Source organism: Drosophila nasuta, chromosome 2L (genome assembly GCF_023558535.2).
Source record: "Drosophila nasuta strain 15112-1781.00 chromosome 2L, ASM2355853v1, whole genome shotgun sequence".
Classification (NCBI taxonomy): Eukaryota; Metazoa; Arthropoda; class Insecta; order Diptera; family Drosophilidae; genus Drosophila; species Drosophila nasuta.
This window is the reverse complement of record NC_083455.1, coordinates 28,274,902-28,287,818: the sequence shown is the minus strand read 5'-3', so window position 1 is coordinate 28,287,818 and position 12,917 is coordinate 28,274,902. Positions and strand designations below refer to the sequence as shown.

The 12,917-nt window shown below is 41.7% G+C and overlaps 1 protein-coding gene across 1 annotated transcript in view; it reads left to right on the top strand.

The window, feature by feature from the left end:
* LOC132792688 (uncharacterized) overlaps positions 1-12,917 on the top strand; it is a 49,101-nt gene that overhangs the window by 27,525 nt on the left and 8,659 nt on the right. The window lies entirely within an intron of this gene.

The window sequence follows — 12,917 nt, the reverse complement described above, 5'->3', positions numbered from 1 at the left end:
AAATGACCTGAAAAGTGTGTCTGTGTCTGTATCTGCGTCTTGTCCCTTTCCTTGGCTGACAAACACATTTTACGAGCTAATCAACGTAGGTAATGGCCAAATTAGAGTTGGTCACAAAATTGTAAGACAACTGCCCTTTTGCTTTTGCCGAGGGGCGGATAATGGCCGTGATCAAGTGAGTCCAACTGTCGCTTGACTTAGCAAAGTCGCAGTGCTTGAGCTAAGCCAACTTGCGAATGCTCTTATCGTGTTCTATTTTCAGTGGAGAGCTAAGCATAAACATGAGAGTATTTATTTCTTTGTTGTCCCCAATACTCTGCTCATATTTGCGGTCATGCGGTGTCACAGGGAGAATAAGCAATAAAAAAATAGACAAGACACTGCATGTGTGTGTGTGCATACTGTGTACACATTTAATCGTAAACCTGGCAATAAAATCATAGAGGACAGAGGACACAGTTGTGGCCCTATAACCATATGGCCGTATGGCCGCGTGGCCTTGTTGCCTTGTGGCGAGCTGCAAATGAAGCACTATGGAATAAATGTGCATTTTTCGCAATTTTTTAAGTTCTATACTGCCCAATTTTCTATTAATGTTATGTTATATATGCTTATAAAGCATATTATTATGTTTCAAAATATTTCAACTTGAAAATATCCTTTAAAGTTTATTAAAAAAAAAAAAGCATATGGGAAACTTGTTCCAAAAGTGAACAAAGGAAATCTTTAAACAAATTAAAGTTTAGTCCAGCAAATCAGCTTCAAGAATACTTTCACACTGTGTAAATTTTAAAATTCGCCAATATTCATCAATTGCTATTATGACACGTTTTGCAACAAATGAATATTTACCCCATAGTGCAATAGTCCCCAAGAGAGCTAATCAGCAGAACAACAACAACACACACACATACATATGTATACACGTATGACCCGCTGGAGTGTCATTCTCATAGAGAAACTCGACGGTCATTCGGTTCGGTAGTCACTACGTCAGTCAGTCAGACAGTCAGTCGCTACCTCTGCTGCTGCTGGCTGCACAAAAAGCACACACAAAATGACAATTTTTCCAACGGTTCCGTTTCAACGACACCAGCAACAACAACAACAACACTAAAATAGCCACCACAAGCGTAACAACAACAACAACGCAGTCGACAAAGATGAGTCAAAAAGTAAACTTGAAAAAAAGAACGCAAAGCGTATAAAATGAAGTGGCAAAACGTAAACTACGACTACGGCAATATGTTCGTGTACATGTGTGTGTGTGTGTGTATGTGACTATATGAGTTTGTATTTTTATTTGTTTTCTGTTGTTATTACGGCTCCATTGCGTTTAGATGGAGATTAAGTCGCATGCCCTCTCTCTCCGACTCTCTCTCTTTCTTTTACACTCCTCTCCGCAGCTCTGTTTCTTTTTCTGCTTCTATGCCCCCCTCGAGTCGCTTGCTATCACCACAACTAGTCTCTTACGCCTTTGCTGTTGTTGTTTTTACCAATTTTTTGTGCTTTATGAGCAATTTATTTGCCGTCAGTATATGGATGTGTGTAACCGTGTGAGTATGCTTCTGTATATTAGCATGTATGTGTATTCCTGCCAAGGGCCATATAGGATGATTGTATGAACAAACGAGCGAGAGTCGAGAAAATAAGATAACAGCAGCGCAGTGGCATTTGTTGTTATTTTATACCCATTGAAAATAACTTACAAGGGGTTGTATAATATAGCAGAGATCTGTAGAGATATTTGTAATAATTTCAGTTTCCTCCATAATAACTTATTGTCAATTAATTAAGTTTGAACATTTGCAAGAGTTTAAAATCCGATCGCGTACGAAAAATCAAATCATAACTTTCTTATCATTAGCAGAAACGCTTTATCGCACATACTCACTCACACAAGCACACCTAAGCTGAGAAATCTTTCTGAAGCTCTGCCGTTTTACCACACCCATACTAATTGGTTGGTCCGCCGCCTAGCTCCACTCTTTTATACATACATATGTACTTTCTTCTACATGTACATATGTATGTACATATTTTCTGGAAAGCGATTTTCTCGGACAATAGATAACATGCTATGCATTGAAATTCTGCGCAACTCTTGAGTAAGAACTGCACAACTGTTAAGAATTCTTTGTAAAGCCCTCCTGCCAAACCATGCCCACTTATTAAGTCTGCCCACACTAATATCTTGGTCCGCCGTTTAATCAAACACATTGTTATGCATTTGGAAGGCTTTCTTAAAAATTTTTGGCATAGACTTTTTCGCACTTTTGCATAAATTGATTAACAGCGGCTTTCTCTGTTAATTCACTGCTATTCTACATATCTATTTAACAGCAGTTGCTTAGAAGCGCACACAAACACACTTACACATATCCATCTTAGCTGGGCAATCTTTCTGAAGCTTCGCCGTCCGACCACGCCCACTTAGAAGATCCGCCCACTCTAATGTCTCGGTCCGCCGCATAGTCAAACACTTTGGCATGCGTTTGAAAGACTTTCATCCAAATTTTTGGTATCGACTCTTTCACAATTTTGCATAAAATGATTAACAGCCGCTTACTCTGTTAATTCGCTGATATTCTACATATCTATTTAACAGCAGTTGCTTAGAAGCGCACACAAACACACTCACACATACTCATATCTGCTAGGCAATCTTTCTGAAGCATTGCAGTCCAACCACGCCCATTTATTAGGTCCGCCCACTCTAATGTCTCGGTCCGCCGCCTAGTCAAACACTTTGGCATACATTTGAAAGGCATTTGGCTAAATTTTTGGCATCGACTTATTCGCCCTTTGCATAAATTTATTAATAGCGGCTTACTCTGTTAATTCGTCGCTATTCTACATGTATATTTAACAGGAGTTTATTAGAAGCGCACACAAACACACTCACACTTATCAATCTTAGCTAGGTAATCTTTCTGAAGCTTCGCCGTCCGACCACGCCCACTTCGAAGATCCGCCCACTCCAATGTCTCGGTCCGCCGCCTAGTCAAACATATTGGCATGCATTTGGAAGCCTTTTCTTTAAATTTTTGGCAAGTCATTTTGAACGATCATCTGCAATGCCTTGATATTCTCAACTGTTGAGTAGAAGTTGTACAACTGTTGAGGACGACATTCACATCTAAGGTAGGCCACCTTTGTGAAGCTCTAGTGCTTGACCACGCCCTTTTAGAAGGTCCGCCCACATTAATATCTTGGTCCGCCGCCTAATCAAACACACACACAAACACTTGACACACATACATACACATTTGTGGCATTGACTCTTTTACAACTCATTATAAGAAGCTTTAACTTTAGGCTGAGACTCAGTCACAAATGATCTTTACGAAGCGTATCTGTCTGACCACGCCCACTAAATAGGTCACCTCACACTATCATCTTGATCCGCCGCCTACTCTTATACTTTCAAGTACTTATTTTCAATTTGTAGCAATGTCTTTTTCACACTTATATAATTTTATATAAGTTATTTTAATATCATCACTAAGCAATACAATGTGTAGAAAGCTACAATATGAATCATTATTTGATCGTAAGTAACAGGGTATTTCTGCGTACTGCATTTGTACTTTTACATATGTATGTGTGTGTGTGTGTCTGTTTCCGCAGTAACAAATGAAAACTGTGAAAAAAATAAAGCGGCAAAATGAAAATATTGTATGCATATTACACGCGCGCCGCTGCTTGACTATTATATTGCTTTTTCAGCGGCGGAGCGAAAGGAGTTGAGGGGGCGGTCGATGGCCATTCGAGCGCTTTTATTAGTCACTGTCACACACACTCACACACTCACAGAGGGAACACACACATACACACTCCTCCTCGCTCATCTGGTGCTCGTGGAGTTGCTCCCCAATGTGCCATCGAGCAAAACACTCTTGATGTGTTTGCTGATAAGGCCACAATGCTATATTTTTTGTGTTGCCTCCTTTTTTCTGTTTTTGTTTTTGTTGTGCAACTTTGGCATAAAGTAAATGTATTAAAAATACACACAGGCATATTTACATACATACCTATGAAGCTAGCGAAATGGCCTGACTATGCAAGTTTTGCTTGCAGGATTCTCCCTCACCCTCTCTATCTCCATCTCTTCCTCTTTCTCTTTCTGGCTGTTGTCGCGAATTCTGGCGAATAATTGCACATTCAAAACATGGCGTAGAAAAAATAGCAAAAACATATGCCAAGTAGAGAATATGTTTAGTGCTATAAAAATGAAAGCAGTCCACGTGTCACAAGTGTGTATGTGTGTGCGTATACTTACATATGTGCATGAGTGTGAGTGTGCTACACATAAAAGAAAATTGACTGCGAATATTATATTTCCCTTGCGAAATGTCCGCCCACAGAGCTCGCTTTCTTTGTTGCTTTTACGCTGCTTCATTCTTTGTCTGTCTTGTGATTATTTTTCTTTTATCGCTGATTTTTGCGTTGTGCAAAATTTTTAATTTAGATTTAAGCCCCTTTCCCCGCGATTCCTCCAAGTCTAAAGCTGTTTGTGTGTATAAGTTTTGTCATATTTTCGCCGGGCCAAGTGACAATGACAGCAGCTACAGCAGCAGCAGAGCCATTCAAGGCGTGGCAATGTCGAGGATTTATGCCTGGCTTTGTGCCGGCGACACAGTGAGTGCGAAATAGCACTGGCCGTGGTTATAGCCTCGCTGGCGAATCGCAGCCAAAGAATGCAAAACCAAAACAATACACAACAGTGCAGTACAGTTTAGTTGCGTTCAACTAGAGATGGCAAAGTGAGGTGACTGCAGCTTGAACTTAATAAATATGTATATACATGCATATGTTGGAGAATTAAAGCTATTTACAATGTATTGTTAAATAGCTGAAGAATATGTTATAATTTCTGCTCATTTTTCTTAAATTTGTAATATATGTATGTATGTACATACGTATGTATGTACATACATATATTCTACATACAGCTGTGAAGTTTGAAATAGCAGTGCGACAGAAACAAAACTACATAACATTTTTTTTGCATATTCCTTTTTGTTAGTTGATCGCTTGTATGCCTCACGCCACGTCTCAGAAGAAAAGATTGACCAGACCTAGCAACGCATAAAAAGCCACACAAAGCCACAATTCTCAATTGTATTCTACCAGAACTAGAATCTTAGATATATATCTGCATTACATATTCCGCGACATATTCGTCAACATTTTTATTTGAAATATGTATATAATTGATTATGAAATTATGAAACACAGCTAAGACTCTTTTAGAATTAAAAATAATTTTGTTATTTAATTATGTACAATTTGAAAACAGAATAAATATACTATTGAATTTCTGTTTATTTACTTTCAGAGCTATGTAAATATGACTTGAGCTTTTATTGCATGCTGTGCCATACGTTATGCGTCATAATCTCGAGGAAATCTCAAGTCCGGAATGGACAATTAAAGACACATCCGTCCGTACTCACACTTTAAAGCGTGACACGCTTCTCCTGAGCACGCATCAAAAGTGGCATTAATTAGCCTTAGCTTTAATGCAGCAAACGTGTGTCTAACCTGCTCTTCCTGAGTGAGTATGAATATGAATGCGAATGTGAGTGTGAGTGCGAGTGTCAGAGTGCGAGCGTATTCAAGAATATCTGTCTAATAACCCAAAGGTGTTGTGTGCATGTTGCTGTTGCTGTTGCTTTTGCTGTTGTTACTGTTGTCTCGTGTGTGCTGTATTATAGCAGCTCGAGCATAATTTCTAATTAACTTTTTGCTGCAAAGCGCCAAAGTCGTGACAGCAGCGGAACGAGAGGTGGAGAAGGGGAAAAAGGTGGAGAGGAGAGTGTGGGAGAGCCACGAGCACTGAGAGATCCCTTTAGCACGTCATCATAAAAATGTTTTGCCAACACATTTACGTGAAGCCTCTTGGGCAACTGAAGCAACGGTCGCCTGAGGGGGAAAGAGAGGGAGGCAAAATGCGTAACAAATGAAGTAAAGAAATATGTACGCAAACAACAAACACACACACACACACACGCACACACACGTACACACGTACACACACATCTAGCAAAACAAAGGACGAACTCAAAACGGTAATAAAAAAAACAACACCTGTAAACCTGTGTGCATTGTTGCTGTGGCTCGTGTTGTTGTTGTTTTTGTTGCTGTTGCTGTTGCTGCTCTTGTTTTTATGCGTTAAGTCATTAAAATGAAAATTTATTATGCGCACTGTAGCACAGGGCGCCTACTCTGGTCGCTGCCTATGTGGCGTATACGTAACGCATATCTCATTAAGCCAACGCTGCTGCTGCGGCTGCTGCTGCTGCTGTTCCTCCTGTTGCTCCTTCAGCTCCCGTTTCTGGTCTCACTTGCTGTCTAAATGAAGCCAATAAAGCTTTTTATCTGCAGACAACGTGATTTATTTATATGCCTCAGAAATTATACTTAAAGACGTCTTGATTTCAAAGCAAAGCTTTAGCTTAGCACATATGGAACACGCTCTCATGCTTTAGCATAAATATAGAATTTTATTAATACAATTATTCCCAAAATGGAAATGGAACATTTCACTGCCCAAGCAGCACAAAGATTGTTAAAGTAATAAGAGAGAAAAGTTAAAGTAATGAAACTAACTTGAAATTGACATTTTTAGGCAAGCAATTGCCAAAGTTCTTAATTTGTCCATGAGCACAACATATGTGTGTATCCGTCTGTGTGTTTGTGTGTGTCTCTGTGTACCTTGCTAAAACTACCAAATAAGTTTGTCAAATGAAATTTATGCGAGCTGCGCAAGTAATTGAAGCGGAAATCCACAAGTAGAGAAGCATCAGCAACTGAAGCAACTGAAGCAGCAGCAGCGAGTGGCAAAAAGAAAGAGAAACTAATAATTTACTTTATTTGCACCTTTGAAGAGTCATCGTTGTCGTTGTCCTTGTCGTCCTTGCTAGTGAGCTTGCTTCCTCTGTAGTAGTGGAGCAAAACTTTTACACGTACACATGCCATCAGGAAAATGGAAAAAGTTTCGGTTCTCACACATTACTCTGTCGCTTCCCTGCTCATTTCGTCTCCTCTCAAACTCCGCCCACATCTATCTGGCTGCTCATCAAGGCGCGCAAATTAAGAAAATTATCATGCGTCGTACCTAGGCGACGAGCATGTCCTCTCTCTCTCTCTCACTCCTATTCCCTGATATTGCGTAGCCTGGGGCAAAAACTTTGCCCAAGCAGAATCCAATTAAACATAAAAATAAAATAAATTGTGACATTTTCCAATTAGCGGCGAAAATAGTAGAACCAGAACCAGAACCAGAACCAGAACCAGAGCCAGAAAGATGGGCACGCTGACAACATGTGTCATACTCCATGCCCAACTCCAATTCTCGAGGCGATTATTCCATAGTCATAGCTATAGCTATATTGCTATAGCAAACATATTCCATATATATAAAGAGTCCTCTTTTGCGCTGCCCCAAAACGCTGCTTGTCAAGACAAATGCTGGCACCAAGATGTCTATCGCTCCTTGGCGCTGCTTGCTGACGGAGGCCGACAACATAGCTGGCTAATTAATGGCGTCAGTCGCATAACAACAACAAGAATAATAGCAACAACAACAACAACAGCAACAGCTGAGCACCATTCAAGCATTTCCCGGCTGCAAATTACAAATGAGCTCTGTCGGAGGGACAGACACTCGAATGTGAAAATAATTGCCAAAAATAACACAGCATTTATTTATGCTCAACTAGACTTGCTTCCCCACTCCCGACTCCCCCCCCTCTCCACTTGAGGCCGAACAAAGCGCAATTGCCAGCGAGTTTTTATGATTTTACTCAGCGTTTCTATAGACAGTTTTCTAAATGCACAAAAACACATAAAAATGTTGAGCAATTTCCAGCTGGACGACGCACAGGGAAAAGCGGGGAAACCGAAGCGGAAAACTCTGGCCCTTTGGCTCGTGCTTTTCTTTTCTTCTTCGCTGGCTTGCTTTGTTTTCGTTGTCGTTCTCATTCTCGTTCTGGTTTTCTTTTGCTTTCTTGCAATTTGCAACTAATTGCTACAAATTAATTTTAGTATGCTTTTAATGACATTTTGAATGTGGTAAATGACGTCGACGGAGATGACAATGACGCTCTTTGTGTTTCAATTGCTGCCAAAAGGCAAGCGCAAAAGGATTTTGTGGTTTTACTTTTTGCTGTCTCCCCCTCCCCCTCTCTCTCTCTCTCTCTCGCTCTCCCTCTCTTTATATCTCTTTCACTCTGGTTGGCCATTGCTTAAATTTAATGAGCTGCGGCAATTTTCCCTTTTTACCCAACAAAATTGTAAAAATAACCAAGGCAAATGCGAGTCGCCTCAAGGCAGCAACAATGATGTGCATTTAGCTGTGAAGCCAGCGCACCCCTTGCCACGCCTTTTGCGACGCCTCAAAGTTTACAATATTGCAAAAATATAGTGAAAATTCAGAGCACACTCTCAGCTCAGCTCAGCTCAATGCAAACAGGAGGCAAGGCATCATCAGTGGTGTTCATTAGACTTCCATTGTGCTCAGCAGCTCAGCCCTTGAATTTGGATGTGGATGCGGGTGCAGGTGGGGGGGGAGGGTACGGAGGGGGTACGGGTTTGAATTTCACATCCGGAGAGAGATGATGCTGGCACGTCGTCAACGAGAACGACATCGTCGGATCCGTAAATCAAATCGGCGTGTCAACAACAAAACTAATTTATGTATTTACGAGTTTGTTTCCTGATTATTCATACGCACTGTGGGCCACTCTCGCAACGAGTCTCTGTTGACTTTCATTAGCTCTAATTACGTAGAGAAGTGCTCGAATGTCATTCGCATTGCTCAAGCGACAAATCAAAAGCAGTTTCAGTTGCAGTTGCAGTTTCAGTTTCAGTTGCAATCGCAATTCTCGTATACTTTTCAAATCGTTGGGCAGCCCATAACTGCCAGAGAGTTACTCGGAACTGACCAACTGTGTGTGCTATGTGTGTGTGTGTGTGTGTGCCACACCCCCTGATGCTGCAGTCGATGCTCCGTTCTGTTGGCGATGTTGCCTGTGTTTGGTTTACGTGCTTAAATTGGCAATTAGCAGATTAATTGTCACTGGCAATATATGCGTCAATATTTTGTGCAACCGACAGCTGCAACGCTTCTGTCCGTCTGTCTGTCTGTCTGCCTGCCCGTCAGGCCAACGCGTCGCTCTCTCCGTCTGTCGATTGTACACGTAGTTTGCTTTACGGCCCTGTTGTTTGCACAATTGTTTCACTACTGCTGCTGTTGCTGCTGTTTGATTTCACTAACGAGCATTAGCATAAATTGCAATGGGCATTCAATGGGCAGCAGGTTGGATTGCGTTGGGTTGGGTTAGTTGGTTGCCGCCTGTGTTTTGTGTAGCATATGACCGCTGCTGCTGCATGGATGCATGGATCATTTGACAACACGGGCACGTCCCTTTGCGTGCAACTCTGTCAGAAATGGTTGGCCAAATATCACCCAACACTGAGCACTGAACACTGAACACTGAACATTGAACATTTCAACATTGTGCAGTCAATCAGTTGTAAATTTTTAATGAGTTTTCATTTATATTAGCTGACTGACATCAACTGGCCATTTGCCAGTGCCAATGCGGTTCAGTCTAAGCAATTTGTCACGCAAATTAGCTGAACTGCCACATTGGCAGCTTCCCAGTTCATTACGTTGCGCATACGCCCCGTAACTCTTGTGCTTTGCACTTTAATATTTATGCTACACTTTTTTCATTGTTGTCTTTTGTGGTGTCGTTGTCTTGATGCTGCTGTTGCAATAATTTCACACAAAATATTTCCTCAGCACATCGACGCTGACGTTGACAACGATAATGTTGCTGCATCTGTTTTTCTTGTTGATAGTAAGTTGTTGTGGTTGTTGCCAGTGGTTGCTGCTGCTTCTTGCTCTGGCCGCTCTGGCTTATTCAGTTGCTCATACATTTCACTTGACTTCACTGCCACGTCAACGTCAACGTCTTGCTGGAAACACACAACTTATCATTTTATAAGCATTTGTGTTTGTTTTCGTGTCGCTTTCCTTGCTTCTTCTTTTTTTTTCTGCGCTGAGGAAAAACAAAATATTTTGTTGCATTTTGTTTTCAGCTTGCACTCGCCCCCTTCCCTTCTCTGTTCCCCCTCTTGCATTGTGGCCACAGGCAAAAGCAGTCTGTGTGTATTTTATGTGACAGATACTTTAAAATGTGGCAAAGTGGTTTTTGGCAAAGCGCGTGCTCCTCCTCCTCCTCATCCTCCTTTCACCCTGCGGTCGAGTGGGTGGCAACTGCAGCGAATGAGACACTTCTAGGCCGTGTCCTCAACTTGGTTGGCATCGAGCCTCAGTCAGTGTGCTTTGCTGGGTCATTTCAAATGAAATTAATGTTAAATTATGTGCCACGTAAACTAATTTTTATGCGACGGCAAAGGGTCTGCGTCTCGAGTCTCTCTCTCTAGTCTCCAGTTTCCAGTCTCTAGTCTAGAGTCCACAGTCTACGATTTACGAGCGCACACACTTGGCCGCAATCCTTTCATGGCATTTGGAGAGCGTTTTATTGCGCACGCTGCCTGCCACTTAGAATGGCGAACAGGCAACAAAAAAAATGAAAAGCACGAGAAAAAAAATTACCGCGACGCGCATTAAAATGTTGCCGGGCGATGCCCAACATCGACCTCGACCCCTCGCTTCTACTTCTGCTTCTGCTGCTTCAGCTGCTGTTGTTGTTCAAGTTGAAATTTATATTAGGCCAACAAAGTCGCAATGGTAAAATGGCAATGGGGATGTCGTTGAGGACATCGCTGCGCAGCCGTTGGCTATGACGATGGCGCCTGCTCTCAAGTGCTCATAAATTCACGAAAATTTCACAGCCGACGGTCCAACAAAATAAAAAGCGAACCCTTCAACCTCGCTTTATGCGTGTGCACACTCCACACACACACACATACACACACACAAAAAGAAAGGCTCAGCTGGCGTCAGCTGTTGCAGCCACAGAGGACACACTCGACTCGCCTCCACTTGCTTCGACTTTGGTTTGGCAACATAAATTGTTAAAGAATTGCCACTTTACAGTCGTAAGGACCCCATAAGCCGAGCCATATGAAAACCGCTCTGCTGGCTCCTGGCTCTTTATTTCTTTCTTCTGGCATTGAAAGTGCGCCTTTAACTTACCTTACTACTACTAACAACTAGTTCATTTGCGGGTCGATAGCATCTTCATGGCTGGGCTTCTTAGCACTCAATTGAGTGCTGCTGCAACATCACATAAAACACAATTGACTCCTCTTGAAAACTTGTTCGCTAATTTGTTAATAAAACTGTGCGATGACGAATCCTCATTTCCATCATTTCCTATTGCTTCATAGCAGTTTTCTGTCTTGCTTTTTCTGGGTCTCCATTGAACAACGTATACGTAATATTTTGAGGGTCTGACATGTGTGAACAGTGGGCAGTGGACAATAGACAGTGGGCAGTGGGCTTCCATTATCTGTGCCCCTCGATGCGGCGGTTGCTGTTCGTGCATGTGAAGTGGCGTGATTTATAAGCGCTTTGCCAGCGATAATAAACACACAAAGCCCTTCGACGGACATGAGAATGCGGATGAGAATGGGGATGAGAATGCGATTCACCCACTTTTGGGGCGCACAAACAAATGAAAGAACAAATGGGGGGAAACACATGCAAAATAGTTTGCCATCTGCACATCCTTTCATTCCCCTTTTTACTACCCCTTTTCATTTCAATTTTCTTTGTTCGTTTTGCGGTTGTTGGTTACGGGTTGCCGGTTGCCCGTTGCCAGTGGCCGCTTGTCGATTGCTGGTTGCTGGTTGCTGGATGCTGGCTGCACATCTTTTTGGGGGCAGTTTTTTACTTGATTTTGTGCACTTGTGTCCGTTGACAATAAAAATGGGCAATAGTCGAAGCGAAGCGAACCGAACCGAGACGAGTTGAGGCAACCTAAACCAAACCGCACGTCGATGACCCCCAACTCTAAGCCTGGCCATATCATTAATTTTGCACAAAAGGCAGGACATTTTGCCTTTTGCCAAATGCACAGAGATAAAGAGAGGGAGAGAGAGAGCGAGAGAGCGAACAGATCAAATAAATAAGGCTGCCAAACGACTTTGTTGTGCATTGGCAGCTCTGCGTCTGTCTCTGCTGCCGTCTCTGCCACTGCGCTGCCAACTGCACTTGACTTACACTGCGTTTCACACCTTTAAGACATTTTGTACTTAGATGTTTAAGTGAACATTTTAATATATATTTACAGAAGCTACTAACATATCTGGTAATATTACATTTTATCTAAAGACATTTTTATGCTTCTAAATTAAACGACATGCAATTGCAAGTTGTACTAAATGTTTGGAACGCACTGTATATGACTTCTGTGAAGCCAGCAACGATAGATTTGTCTCCGTCTCTGTCTCTCTCTCTCTCTCTCCAACTCCGTCGCCAGTTGTCTTCTGCTTACGTTCGACACGTTCGACATGTTGTCGGTCACACGCAGCGCTGCTTTTCTGCCAAATTGAAATTGTTTTGCCAAACAACAACGGGGCGTATCACTGACTCTGGCTGCTCCTTGCCAAAACTTGAGTATGTGTGTCCTGATAGTACTATATGACGTACATAAGTTCTTTTCCCGAAGAAACTTCTCGGCCTGTGGCCAACAGTAGACAATTAAATTAAAATAGAACATTTCCAACTTCAATAAGTTTATTATTTTTTAATTTAAATTCGATTTATATTATGCATAATAGTATATTATTATTACGAATAAATAAAAATCAATAGACATAATTTATATACATATGTACATACATAAAAATACATGAAAATAACTTTTGACTGTCCCAAGTGAAACAAAATGTCCTATTTTTGATATAAGTGTGGCAATTTCGCTACACTTTCG